Source organism: Cervus canadensis, chromosome 18 (assembly GCF_019320065.1).
Source record: "Cervus canadensis isolate Bull #8, Minnesota chromosome 18, ASM1932006v1, whole genome shotgun sequence".
NCBI classification, from domain to species: Eukaryota; Metazoa; Chordata; class Mammalia; order Artiodactyla; family Cervidae; genus Cervus; species Cervus canadensis.
Window position 1 is genome coordinate 15,214,602 of NC_057403.1, and position 14,466 is coordinate 15,229,067.

General features: G+C 43.2%; 1 long non-coding RNA gene across 2 annotated transcripts; it reads left to right on the forward strand.

The window, feature by feature from the left end:
* The first annotated feature begins 861 nt into the window (after positions 1 to 861).
* On the forward strand, positions 862 to 8,182 carry LOC122420222. Of its 2 annotated transcripts, XR_006263225.1 has the most exons (5): positions 862 to 1,000; positions 1,378 to 1,590; positions 4,431 to 4,551; positions 4,862 to 5,269; positions 6,809 to 8,182. It is a non-coding gene; the product is annotated as an uncharacterized LOC122420222 (long non-coding RNA). The 2 variants fall into 2 exon arrangements; XR_006263226.1 differs by lacking the exon at positions 4,431 to 4,551.
* Positions 8,183 to 14,466: the final 6,284 nt, after the last annotated feature.

The window sequence follows — 14,466 nt, forward strand, 5'->3', positions numbered from 1 at the left end:
TTTTCATGACCCCATGAACAGCAGCACACCAGACCTCCCTGTCCATCACCAACTCCCACAGTCCACCCAAGCTGATGTCCATCGAGTCGGTGATGCCATCCAACCATCACATCCTCCGTCGTCCCCTTCTCCTGCCCCCAATCTTTCCCAGCATCAGGATCTATTCCAATGAGTCAGCTCTTTGCATCAGGTGGCCAGAGTATTGGAGTTTCAGCTTCAGCATCAGTCCTTCCAATGAATAGCCAGGACTGATTTCCTTTAGAATGGACTGCTTGCATCTCCTTGCAGTCCAAGGGACTCTTAAGAGTCTTCTCCAACACTACAGTTCAAAAGCATCAATTCTTCAGTGCTCAGCTTTCTTTATAGTCCAACTCTCACATCCATACGCCTCTGTTAATTGTTGTTGCTGCTGCTAGTGACGTGATTACGTTCTACTTTTCGTCACTGAGGAGACACCCATCTTCACACATTCACACAAAGGGCTTTTGAATATTCCCCCTTTTTCAACTTGCTGAAAACATCTCGGCTTCCCATAGAGGCAGCTCTCAAAATTCTTCTCTTTCCCTTAAGTTGTGTGAAACACTAACTTAGAACAGGCAGGAAGCAGCTCTGCTCCAGAGGAAGTCAAAGAGATTTAATGGCATCAAAAGGCAGAGAAAGGAAGCATCGCTGGACAGAAGGAGCAACAGACCCAAACCGGACTGGGGAGGGGGTGAGGGGGGCAAGGCTCCGCCCCCCACAGGCCCCGCCCCTACGTACATGCGCTTCCGGCCTCGTCCCACCCTCTCTCCTGACGTCGCCTATCTGGCCGCGGCGTAGCGCATTCACCCACCTCTGTACCGGATTTTCCGCCCGCGCGTGCGCAGTATCCGGCAAGACGGAATTGAGTTTAAATGAGCGACAGTTTTTGTGAGTTTGTTTGTTTAAAACCCGGATGTTGTAGTCCCACGGCCTGTTGTCCTTCACACGTGGGTTTCGGGGGTCTCTGTGGACGTTCAAGGTACCGCCCCCATTTTCCCGTCCCCAGTGTGTCCTCGTATCGCGGTGAGAAGGTCTGAGGTCCGTTAGCTTAGCTGCCGGGTCCCTGGGGCCGACGTCCACTTCCTGTTAACATCGTTCTAGAGTCCATGTTCTTCTCTGGCAGTTCTGCCTTCTAACTTGCAGAGACCGCTGCTTAAAGTCCTGCATTGCCCAACCCCTAGGTCCCTGATCCACAAAGAGGTGAAGGAGGCTCTATTCTGTATGGAGTTTGGTCAGGGTCTCGCCTATGGTTTGAAAGGGAGGGTCAGCCTAGAACGTGTGGTTTTCACTGGAAGGGCCTCGAGATCTGAAGAAAAGAATAAAACTAAAAACACCTCGTTTGTTTCTGTGTTCCAGAATCCCTGCTGTGTCAGTGGCCGTAGAGGATTGTGATTTGTACCTGTTGAGATCCTCCCTCTGTGTGGGGCTGTGTTACAGGGAGCTCGCTGTGGTTTTCTAAGTATTGAACAGCCTATTTACAACACTCGGGTCACTTCCCAAGACTGATCTACCTGAGAAGGAAGACCAGAGGAGAAGGAAAGCAAAGAGTCAGAAATGACTCGTTCCCAGGTAAGAGGCACAGTCCGTGTTTGTTCTGTCTCTCTTTCCTGAAATGCTGTTTCTTTGGACTTGATAAGCTCCTTGATTTCTGAACGGGTTTGTTTGAACCTACCCATAGTCATCATCCCAAGGGACCCATTGCCCTCCTGGCATATCGGTGTGACAGAAGACAGAGTGTTGCCAGGCAGAGAAGCTCACTCAAGCTTTTAAGTCCTGAGTTTTTATTGGGCTTTAGCTACATAGGTGGGATTGATAACATCTCCAGCCTTCTCCCCTCCTTAGAGGTTGGGCTAATCAGCCCACTTGGCTCAAAGCCCCAGACCTCTAGTCACTTCGTTGGTCTTTGTGAAATGCCCAGCCTCACAACCTGAGTCATCCCTTATTAAACCAGGGCCCACATAAGTCATCTTGTTAGCGTAAATTCTCAGGGCCCACAGAGTAATAAAGCCACTGCAGTCACTAAGGAAATTCCAAGAGTGAAAAAACTTAGATTCCTAGAGTAAAAGCAAACTTCCAGAACGTGTGAACCAAAGCCTGCTAAATTCTGTTTTTCTTTTTAAATTTTAATATTTATTTAGTTTTGGCTATGCTGGGATTTTGCTGATGGTCTTGGGCTTTCTCTGTTGTGATTAGGAGGGGCTACTATCTTGTTGTGGAGCTCTGGCTCTAAGGCACAGGTTCAGTCGTTGTATTAATCCCTGGCAGGCTTGGAGGATGTGGGCTTCAGCAGTTGTGGCACACTAGCTTAGTTGCTCCGAGGCTTGTGGGATCTTCCCTGACCAGGGATGGAACCCGTGTCCCCTGCATTGACAGGCAGATTTCTCACCACTGGACCATCAGGCAAGTCCCTAAATTCTTTATTACACAATGCTGAAACCTAAATCTTTCCTTTATGCCCTGTGATATTTTCTCCGCCTCTGATTTTTGATGTTCCTTTGGAATACCTCACCTGTTGCATGACTACAAAATATTATGTTGCGTTTCATCCTATTCTTTTATTGTTCAAAATCATGTCCAAATCTCTCTTTAGGTGAGCTTCTTCGGCTACCTTGAAGCGATTTTGCTTCATTTAGTTTAAAATTTCAACTAGTCTATACAGTGATAGCTTCATCTGTAATTTGGCAGGTTCCTTCTATTTAGGCTTTTTAGGTTTTTATATTCAAAATTATGTTAGCTCTCCTAGATACAGCTGAGACTTACATTTGAAATATCCATGTTTGTTTTGAGTTTCAGTTGTTTTGAATTTGCAGTCAGTGAAGTCTTTATGTCACTACATTTTCCAAGTAAAACATGTGATTTTCAGACTTTATGTGCCTCAGTAAAGATTTACAGTTTCTTCACATAGGTCTGGAAATGTGTTCTAAATAGGTGTCATGGTATATTTGCTAATAAAATGTAGACTGTTTCTCATATTGTGTTTTTAATTCCTGTTACTAAAGAGGTAAAGATCTTTTCAGTGTACCCAGTTGGCTCAGCAGTAAAGAATCTGTCTGCCAATGCAGGAGTCCTGAGTTTGATCCCTGGTTTGGGAAGGTCCCCTGGAGAAGGAAATGGCAACCCACTCCAGTATTCTTGCCTGGGAACTCCCATGGATGGAGAAACCTGGAGGGCTACAGCCCATGGGGTCAAAAAGAGTTGGACATGATTGATGTGCCTTAAAACACATTCATGCACAATTCGAAATAGTTGTTTTACCATACATGCTAAAATACACATGAGTTCAAAAGAAACGGTAGATTAAAAATGTTTCTTCCAGAAGATGTGTTATTTACAGAAGACTGCTTTTAACTTATGTGTGTTTCTGTGCATGTGTGTATACAAGCAAAACCTAGGGTGTATATTACAGATATTATCATTTCATGAATATTTTTATTTATTCTAACCTTTGAAAATTGTACTTGCATGTTTTCCATGGCCTTAGATTGTTTCATTTTATGAAATGAATATATAGTTCCATTTTAATATATATATGCATGAAAATGTTCATATGATTTGATTATTTTTCTTATTTTTTGTATTCTTCACAATTAGAGAAACTTCTATGAACTTTCACTAGAGTTGTTCCTGTGTATTTGTCTGTGTTTTATTCGTTAAAGTCTAGAGTACATAAAGTGAAGTAAATTTAAGCTATTTAAGGAATGTTTGCTAAATATTTGCAGAAAGTTAGGGCAACAACATTATTGCTTTTAAATTATTTCGGTTGCACATCCAAGACTCTGTAAAAACTCTCAGAAAGATATATAATATATCCTAAATAGTTAAAATGATTGTTGCTGCTGAGGATGTTATCCTATTAGATCTGTAAAATTTGTAAAACACTTGAAGTTCAAAAGTAAGTATGAATGCTTACCTTAGTATTGTACTTCCTTACTGTTCAAAATGGTCATTCATGAAGCACAATTTCAACATCACTAATTAAAAGAAGCTTGTTAAAAATACTAAGAAAAAAAAATAAGGTTGTTAAAATAAATAGCACATTTGTCCCACTCATGAACTCTTGGATCAGAGTATGCTTTTTAAAAAGCAGCAGGTAATAACCTGTTTCCTTGATAGGCAATTCATTCTGTGTTATACAAATACAACACTCAAAAATAAATATGCCTTTGCTGATCTGATTATTTTAAGATTTTTCTTCCAGATCAGAATAGTTTCTGAATTTGTGGGCCATAGCTCATTTCTTCTTGGGTTAGAAATATGGTGAAATTATTACTGTGTAAAAGTCATAGTATAGTATAACACCAGACCCTCCCCTGTATTGAAACCAGTTCTGTGTGAACTTGCTGTTGTCGTCTTTGGGCACATTAGGAAGTCTTCTCACAGTCACATGGCATATGTGCTTTGTATTTCAGGGACAGCTGATATTCCAGGATGTGACCATAGATTTTACTGAAGAGGAGTGACTGGACCTCTGTCAAGGGGCATTGTATAGGGATGTGATGTTAGAGAAGTATAGGAACTTGGCCACTTTGGGTGAGGATCACGTCTTTCCAGAATCCCTTATCTACTGTCAGGGTTTTGCTTCCTGCATTTCTAGAATGTCTCTTGGAATCTTCTACTTCTTATAATAGCATTTCAGATCCCTAATTTCAATGGGAAAATGGGAATTTGTGAGTTTAGAAAGAAGACTTCATGATGATTTATTATGATTCTAATTTATTTCTTCCTTGATGTTATCTGCCTGCTTCCTCTAAGTTAGTGCTAATTCTGTACGTTCCGTGGTATAAAATGGTGCTACCTTCCTCTTCAAATCAAATTTCCATTACTCACTTTTGCCTTGTAGCACATGACCAGAATCTCAGAATTTGATTTTTATGTAGTGAGTGTTGTATGCTGCTGCTGCTGCTAAGTCACTTCAGTCGTGACTGACTTTGTGCAACACTATAGATAGCAGCCCACCAGGCTCCCCCGTCTGTAGGAGTCTCCAGGAAAGAACACTGGAGTGGGTTGCCATTTCCATCTCCCTAGTGTTGTGAGGAAATCATTTTCTAGGCTGTCTTAACATTCTATCATGCATGCTCTCCTGACCTAGATACATACTAGATTGGAAAGTGATGAATCTCTGGCAAAACCAATATTCCTTACTGATAAACAGGTCTTGTGGTTTCTCAGCCAAACCTTGTCGCTTTTCTGGAGCAAATGAAGGAGCCCAGGAGTATAAGGAGAACGAAGACAGTGGCCGTATACCCAGGTATGTGTGAGTGGATGGAGCCGATGGCTCAGGTGAGAGGTCCAAGTATCAGTGAGGAGGTCATTCTTTGTCGTGTGGTTTGGGAAGATCTGCTTCATTGGAAATCATGGAGAAGTCGGGATTTATTTCTGTTGCCGTCATAGACAGCTGTCACCTGCTGTTTGAATGTTGAGTTTGAAGCCAGCTTTTTCAGCCTTTTCTTTCAGTTTCATCAAGAGACTCCTCAGTTCCTCTTCAGTTCAGTTCAGTTCAGTTCAGTCGCCCAGTCATGTCCGACTCTGCAACCCCATGAATCGTAGCACACCAGGCCTCCCTGTCCATCACCAACTCCCAGAGTTTACTCAAACTCATGCCCATCGTGTCGGTGATGCCATCCAGCCATCTCATCCTCTGTCGTCCCCTTCTCCTCCTTCCCCCAATCCCTCCCAGCATCAGGGTCTTTTCCAATGAGTTACCTCTTCGCATGAGGTAGCCAAAGTATTCGAGTTTCAGCTTCAGCGTCAGTCCTTCCAATGAACACCCAGGACTGATCTCCTTGCAGTCCAAGGGACTCTCAAGAGTCTTCTCCAACACCACAGTTCTAAAGCATCAATTTTTCGGTGCTCAGCTTTCTTCACAGTACAACTCTCACATCCATACATGACCACTGGAAAAACCATAGCCTTGACCAGATGGACCTTTGTTGGCAAAGGAATGTCTCTGCTTTTTAATATGGTCTCTAGGTTGGTCATAATTTTCCTTCCAAGGAGTAAGCGTCTTTTCATTTCATGGCTGCAGTCACCATCTGCAGTGATTTTGGAGCCCAAAAAAATAAAGTCTGACACTGTTTCCACTGTCTCTCCATCTATTTCCCATGAGGTGATGGGACCAGATGCCATGATCTTTGTTTTCTGAATGTTAAGCTTTAAGCCAACTTTTTCACTCTTTTTCACTTTCATCAAGAGGCTTTTCAGTTCCTCTTCATTCTCTGCCATAAGGGTGCTGTCTGCATATCTGCATATCTGAGGTTATTGATATTTCTCCCAGCAATCTTGATTCCAGCTTGTGCTTCTTCCAGCCCAGGCTTTCTCATGATGTACTCTGCATAGACGTTAAATAAGCAGGGTGACGATATACAGCCTTGACGTACTCCTTTTCCTATTTGGAACCAGTCTGTTGTTCCATGTCCAGTTCTAACTCTTGCTTCCTGACCTGCATACAGGTTTCTCAAGAGGCAGGTCAGGTGGTCTGGTATGCCCATCTCTTTCAGAATTTTCCACAGTTTATTGTGATCCACACAGTTGAAGGCTTTGGCATACTCAATAAAGCAGAAATAGATGTTTTTCTGGAACTCTCTTGCTTTTTCGACGATCCAGCGGGTGTTGGCAATTTGATCTCTGGTTCCTCTGCCTTTTCTAAAAACAGCTTGAACATCTGGAAGTTCTAGGTTCACATATTCCTGAAGCCTGGCTTGGAGAATTTTGAGCATTACTTTACTAGCGTGTGAGATGAGTGCAGTTGTGTGATAGTTTGAGCATTCTTTGGGATTGCCTTTCTTAGGGATTGGAATGAAAACTGACCTTTTCCGGTCCTGTGGCCACTGCTGAGCTTTCCAAATTTGCTGGCATATTGAGTGCAGCACTTTCACAGTGTCATCTTTCAGAAGATGTATTCCCAAAAGCAAACCTAGGAATATATCAAATATTTCACCTCAGAAATTTAAATTTAATGAAAAACTGGGAATATACGAGGGTATGTGAAGACAGAGAGGATGCTTATACGGACATAAAGAAATGGAGACAGTTACACATAATGCTAAAATTACTGCAAAAAATCAGCAACATGAGTCAAATGGGAAAAACACCAACTTCAGTCTTCAACATCTGCAGAGAAGTGTAAGTGTTTAAGAATAAAGGTTTCCATATTCTCTAAAAGGAAACATGGAAAATCTGGAAGGTAATCTAGTCTCTAATGCAAATATTCATTCTGAATGTAAGCTTCAACTAACCATACATTCAAGCATATCTGAACACCTAAAATTTAACAATTTAAAATTGTGAGTGGGAAAACTCACAATCTAATCAGTTTGAGGGATCCGTGAGCAGGGGGTCATTTTTCTTCCCGCAACAAATATTTTCTCTCCATTCAAAGATGTATAATGTTGATGATAATGGAAGAGATGCAATCCAACCATCATTGTTCAAAACATATTGTGATATGGTCAATACACAACAACTTTCCATGTGCAATAAAATGAGTCACACCTTAAGTAAGAGCTCCAGCTCCAATAATTACAAGAGTATTTCTGTGGACTGAGAAGGTATTCAGGCAATGAAACTGGGTATACGGTTGAAGGAGACTCCAACCTTAAGAAACATCAGGGACCCGAATCTTCAAACAAGGATTCTAAAAGTAATAAATATGGAAATACCTTTGATCAGATGTCAGGTTTTTCTCTCGATAAGAGTACTTGTACTGAAGAGAGGACTTGTACTGAATATGGTAAGGTTTCTAATCAGTCTTCAGAACTTTTTCAACAGCACATTGTTCAGAATCCACAGAAAGAAAACAAGTGTAAGGTATGTGGGAAAGTGTTTAGTAACTCGTGCCATCTAAGTAGACATAAGAAAATTCATACAGGAAGGAAACCTTTCCAATGTACAGAATGTAGCAAGTGTAACCATTGCTGACTTCTTACTAAACATCAGAATTCACACTGGAGAGAAACCTTATAAATGTACAGAATGTGGCAAAGCCTTTACTTACAGCTCACATCTTATTCAACATCTGCAAATTCATACTGGAGAGAAACATATATGTACAGAATGTAGCAAAGCCTTTATCTGTTACAGCTAACCTATCATCAGCGAATTTATACTGGAGAGAGACCTTATAAATGTAAAGAATGTAACAAAGCCTTTCATCTTCGCTCAGTTCTTACTGGACATCAGCGTATTCCTTCTGGGCAGAGACCCTGTAAGTGTAAAGAATGTAACAAAGCCTTTATTCAGTGCTCACATCTTACTGAACATCAGCGAATTCATTCTGGGGAGAAGCCTTATAAATGTAAAGAATGTGGAGAGACCTTCATTAAGGGTTCTAGTCTTACTAAACATCAGCGAATCCATAATGGGGAGAGACCATATAAATGTACAGAATGTGGCAAAACCTTTAGTCATAGTGGTTGGCTCACTAAACATCTGAGAAAACACACTGGAGAGAAACCATAGTAACGGAACAAGCGATGGAAGAGGTTTGCCCTGAACATGCATCAGAAAACACAAGGGTTTATGCAAGAAACCTGTGGAAATGATGTAACAAATATGCAGAAAGGTATTTAATCAACAGTTAAACTGAAGTAAATATCAGAGATTGCATACTAGAAGGCTTTTCATCAATCTTCTTTTCAGAAGTTTCTCTGAAGGAGAATGACTGTAGGGAGTACTCCATAGTTAAAACACATAGAAAGTGGATATATTAGCATGAATCGTGAGGTGAAGGTTGATGGTTAGAAAGTTACAATTCTTAGCAATGTATGTATGCATGTTAATAATGACGTGATTTGAGATTATTTGAAGTGAATGTAATTCAGCACTCAAATAATCCATACCATGCCTTCTTTCTAGTGTGTTTGCAAACATAGGTTTTTGATGGTTTATTAAAGATTAGCCTTTTTATATTGTGTTGCAACCATTTCTATCTATTCTCTATTAGAAGATGAAGGATACCATAGTGTAAAATGTACAATGAACATCTAATTTGGCATGATGTGAAATATCTGGAAGTTGCCATGATGTAAGTGATCATTTAATCTTTCCATGTACTAAAGTAAAACAGAAGTTGGTTGTAACATTTCAATAGTAACATCCTTGATTTGTGAGAAGAACACAATGACAGTTCACTGCAATATTGATGTATCTTTATAATATCAACACAAGTCATGATTGTTACTTGACAATGTTGAAATAAAGACAGTGATAACCTAGAAACTTATTAGAAACCCTTCTTAGAAAAGGCATGGAATTAGTGTATATCATGCTTGCTGAGTGCTGCCTTGTTTGCTAAGCCATAAAAATCAGAAATCTCACATCATTATATCTAAAAATGAGTATCTTTCTCTGTACTTTTGATGTGTATTTAATGATGGATCATATCACAGATTGTGAAAGGTTTTATTTCAACTATGTGTAAAATTAATACATCGTAATTAATAAAAGTGAATGGCTTTTAGTGTGTTGGTTGATTGTAATGAATGAAATGTTAACCCACCACCAACAGCAATCTCGCCCACCTTGCTTAAGGTTGTAGTGAAGAGACCACAGTGAACTATTTGGTAGCACAGAGAGATGGCATATGTGGAAATTAGTTTACTCACTGGCTTTAAATTTCTCATAACTCCAGAAATATTCCATCATTTCTATGTTGTATCTCCTCTCCCATTTTGTAACTACTTGGACCCCGTGATGGTTCTAATAAGAAACATTATACAGAGTCCTGTAGAGAGCTCCCCTGAACTGCTCCATGCTGTTGCTGCCTCAGCATCTGACTGGGGAGCAGGCAGCATGCAGGTCCTTGAAGTCACACCAGCCAGTCCTGTGAGTGCCTGCACTAGATGACCACCTTCCTTGAGATCAGCAGTCTTGCTGAACCCCAGGGCCTACTTTTCAGGCCCCCGTCAATCACACTGAGAGAGTTAATTTCTAGGGAGATTGATAAGTCCAGGGGTCCCCAAGGAGAGAGGGGTCTGGAATTCTCAAGGAGGAAGAAAGGACAAAAGTTTTATTTTTTCCTCTACATTCATTCAGTTCAGTTCAGTTCATTGCTCAGTCGTGTCCGACTCTTTACGACCCCATGAATCGCAGCACGCCAGGCCTCCCTGTCCATCACCAACTCCCGGAGTCCAGCCAAACCCATGTCCATTGAGTTGGTGATGCCATCCAACCATCTCATCCCCTGTTGTCCCCTTCTCCTCCTGCCCTCAATCTTTCCCAGCATCAGGGTCTTTCCCAATGAGTCAGCTCTTTGCATCAGGTGGCCAAAGTATTGGAGTTTCAGCTTCAACATCAATCCTTCCATTGAAAACCCAGGTCTGATCTATTTAGAATGGACTGCTTGAATCTCCTTGCAGTCCAAGGAACTCTCAAGAGTCTTCTCCAACACCACACTTCTAAAGCATCAATTTTTCGGCACACAGCTTTCTTCACAGTCCAACTCTCACATCCATACACGACCACTGGAAAACCCATAGCCTTCACTAGACGGACCTTTCTTGGCAAAGAAAACTATAAACGGGGAAAAGACAATCCTCGGAGTGGGAGAAAACAATAGCAACTGAAACAATTGACAAAGGATTAATTTCCAAGATATACAAACAGCTCATACAACTCAATACCAGAAAAACATACAACCCAATCAAAAAGTGGGAAAGAGACCTAAGCAGACATTTTTCCAAACAAGACTTACAGATGGCTAACAAACACGTGAAGATTCTCAACCTCACTCATGACTAGAGAAGAAGAGCAAGGAGGAGGGAAACGAAGAGCTTCTGCACTCTGAAGCCCAGTGTGAACCGACCATTCACAGGAAGACACATACATGACCAGCTCTGAGCTGGGAAGTTCTACACCTTTGTCCGCTTTCAGGGTTGTCTACCTGCAGGATCAGGGGCTAAACAACTTACTACTTAGCTAGAATACCATCTAAACCTTTGAAAGCATGCCTTCAGAGAACCCGCTAGAAGGAACTTGAAAACAACTTCTCAGCGTTCATAAGTGTATCTTGATGGAAACTGCAAAAACAAACAAACAAAAAAACCGCACATACTGTTTTAATAATACTGTGGGCTTTATTCAAGGCAATGCCCGGAGATTGAGGGGTCATCAGTTTATGGGGCAGTCAGCTCGTACCAGATGCAATCTGCTGGGATTGGGGAAAGGACTCAGAAAGTCACCCTGCAGAGATTATTTAAATAATGGTCAAAGAATGTACAATTTGGGGGTATTGGTTGTATTTTCCCTTCCTTCTGAGACATTCTGCCATTTTAATTTTTGTAACTGCTTGTTTGTGTGAAAGGGGTTCTGTTTAATTTGCTGCATAAGCCAATCTGACCACTTCAGGAGGAAGAACCTACCAAAGCCCCTCATGTCCCTCTGGCCATGAGCTCCCTAAGCCTTTTGTGTCAGGGGCTCCGCACAGAAAATAAGAAGTAGCAGTTGTCTACCTCCATGGCCAGAAATGGGTCTCACTCCGTTTCTAGGCATCTCAGGCCACTCATCAACAACCTTCTCTTCCGTGTTCCCGCCTGTGCCTGTTCTGTCCGTCTGACCCGCTTACCCTCTCAGGACGCCTTCTTGAGAAGCAGGAGCTCCCTGAAGGGAACTCGGCCCCTTGGGCTGTTAGCATTGTTTACAGCCCAGGAGGCCGCACTGGTGCGCACGCTCCTTAGGACACAAGGTGCAGATTATGACTCAGCCTGGGTTTCTTGAAGAGCCTCTGGAATTCTTCTCCCATGTGGTGCACGGGACCCAATGTGTCGGCACAGAAAGGCAGGACAGAAGGAGGAGAGGTGCACCTGCTTCCCACCAGCCTTCTGCACAGACGGGGCCTCCTTGGGCTGCTGAGAGAAAAGCTTTATTCCACCTTCATGACAGACCTCCTGCTGTGTGGAACTGGCCCCCCCAGAGAGGGGTAGCTGGGAGTGCTCTGTACTCAGGTACCTCTGTCAGGGCTTTCTCACCCTGATACAGACTGTGTACACCTCCCCTCATACAAGCACTTCTACATAATTTAATTTTGCCTGGCTGAGGCCACTTCTGAATGATTTGTAAAAATTGCTCTATATTTATAATAAATATTGTGTATCAGATACCAACATGCTGCCTCACAGTTGGTACTGCTTTCTGCATTGCCTTCTTTACAGGCAGAAGAAATAGAAATTGCTCAACAGGGAGTCAGAATGAGCCTGTTTCTAAGTCCAGGGGTATTGGATCCTGGGATCCGAGAGCTCAATCAATTCATGTGCACACCTGCTGACAAAGTGCGTCCACCTAGAGCCATAGGTCACTGCTCCAACCTGCCTGGAGGACCTGCCTGTCTTCCTCTGGGAGAGAAGGAGAGAAGATGATTTCATGAGTAAAAGGTCTGCTGGGCTCTTCACTAGGGACACACCACACTGCCCACACAGATGGCTCCAGTGCATCCCATGCCTGATCCAGCGTTCACTCCCACAGTCTCCATGGGCTCAGGTGTGTAGTAATCTCTCTAGCACGCCCCGCCTCCTTGTTCCCTGTCCCTTTTTCTGCCCCTCAGAGAGTCAGAGGTCTTCCAACAAAGATAACCTTCCTTTATTAATTCCACCAAGAATTAGCCTGTCATCTCATTTTCTTCACTTCCAAGCAATTGGAACATGTGCTGTCTTTCCCCTCCTCAGCCCCTGATTTCCCCTTGCCTTCTGCTGTGGTGCCTCCATCCCAAGACCACTGGAAGCCGCACTAAAATCAGTACCCAGGGGACTTCCCTGGCGGTAAAGAATCCATCTTCCACGGCAGGGGCCACTGGTTGATTCCCTGGTGGAAGAAGATCCCACATGCCGTGGAGCAACTAAGGCCATCCGCCACAACTACTGAGCCTGTGCTCTGCAAGAAGAGAAGCCACTGCAGCGAGAAGCCCACCCACCACAACTAGAGACAGAGCCCTTACTCTCCGCAACTAGAGAAAAGCCTGTGAAGCAATGAAGATCAGCCAAACATAAAATAAATAAATACTTTATTCTTTAATTGGCAGTAGTAATTGATGGCCTTGGACTTCCCAAGTGGTGCTAGTGGTATAAAGAACCCAACCACCAATGCAGGTCATGTAAGAGACAAGGGTTCGATCCCTGGGTCAGGAAAATCCCCTGAAGGAGGGCATGGCAACCCACTCCAGTGTTCTTGCCTGGAGAATCCCATGGACAGAGGAGCCTAGTGGGCTAACATTTAGAGGGTCCCAAAGAGTCGGACACTACTGAAGCAACTTAGCACACATGCAATCAATGGTGTGAGAATTCACCCCTAAAAATTAGCTTTCATCACCTGGAAGTAGTCAGGTCAACCCATTCATGTGGGACGACCGACAGGGCTTTTGCGGAAGGCCCTCATTTGTTCTTATATTGCTTGAGGGAATGGGCTCGCAGCAGAAATTCAACTGTAACTCTGAGTCCACTCTATCCTGGGGGCACAGGGCTACACAGAAAAGTATTATATCTAAATTATCCTAACTTCCATCACTATTTCCTGGGAGGGAGAAGTTCTGCTGGCAGAACGTGGTGGGTAGGATATTAACAGGAAAGGATGACATTCACAGGAATCTTTACCCTGGAACTCTCCCTGGTGGTTCAGTGGCTAAGACTCCTTGCTCCCAGTGCAGCGGACCTGGGTTCCAACCTTGGTCAGGGAACTAGATCCTCATGCCGCAGCTAAGACTTCGAGTGCTGCAGCTAAAGATCTTGAAAGCCGCAATGAAGATGGAAGATCCTGGTGCTGCACCTAAGACTCGGCACAGCCACATTAAATAAGTAAATTTTTAAGAGTAGAATAGTACAGGAGAGCTTTAAAAAAGAAAAAAAAAAAAAAAGCCCTTGTCCAACCAAGATGGCTCTGGGTGTGCTCATGCTGCCCTGAGGACCAAGGGATCACGGATAGCTCTCCAACTTTTTCCTCTGCAAATGCAGGAAGGGACACGGAAAATGGGGCTGGCTGATGTCCACACAAATGTGAGCAGGAAGAAGCAACCACAGGTGGTAGACATGTCATGAACAGTTGCTCCTTGTTCCCTTCCAGTGCCCTGAGCCCTCCTGGCCTCTTCAGTCCAGGCTCTGGGGAAAAAAGACACCATGTACATCTGTGCATGCATACTAAGTCGCTTCAGTCATGTCCAGTTCTTTGTGACCCCGTGGACTGTAGCCCACCAGGCTCCTCTGTCCATGGGAATTCTCCAGGCAAGAATACTGAGTGAGTAGCTATGCCCTCCTCCAAGGGATCATCCCCACACAGGGATCGACTCGCATCTCTTACGTCCCCTGCATTGGCACATGGGTTCTTTACCATGAGCGTCACCTGGGAACCCCAAAAGATCCCACAGAATACACCAATCTTAAGAAAAGCTACCATCTCTTTCGTCTGACCTACTGCCAAGAGCTTCCTCTCCCCTGCTCCTTGCTGTCTCATTTCCACATGTTCTGT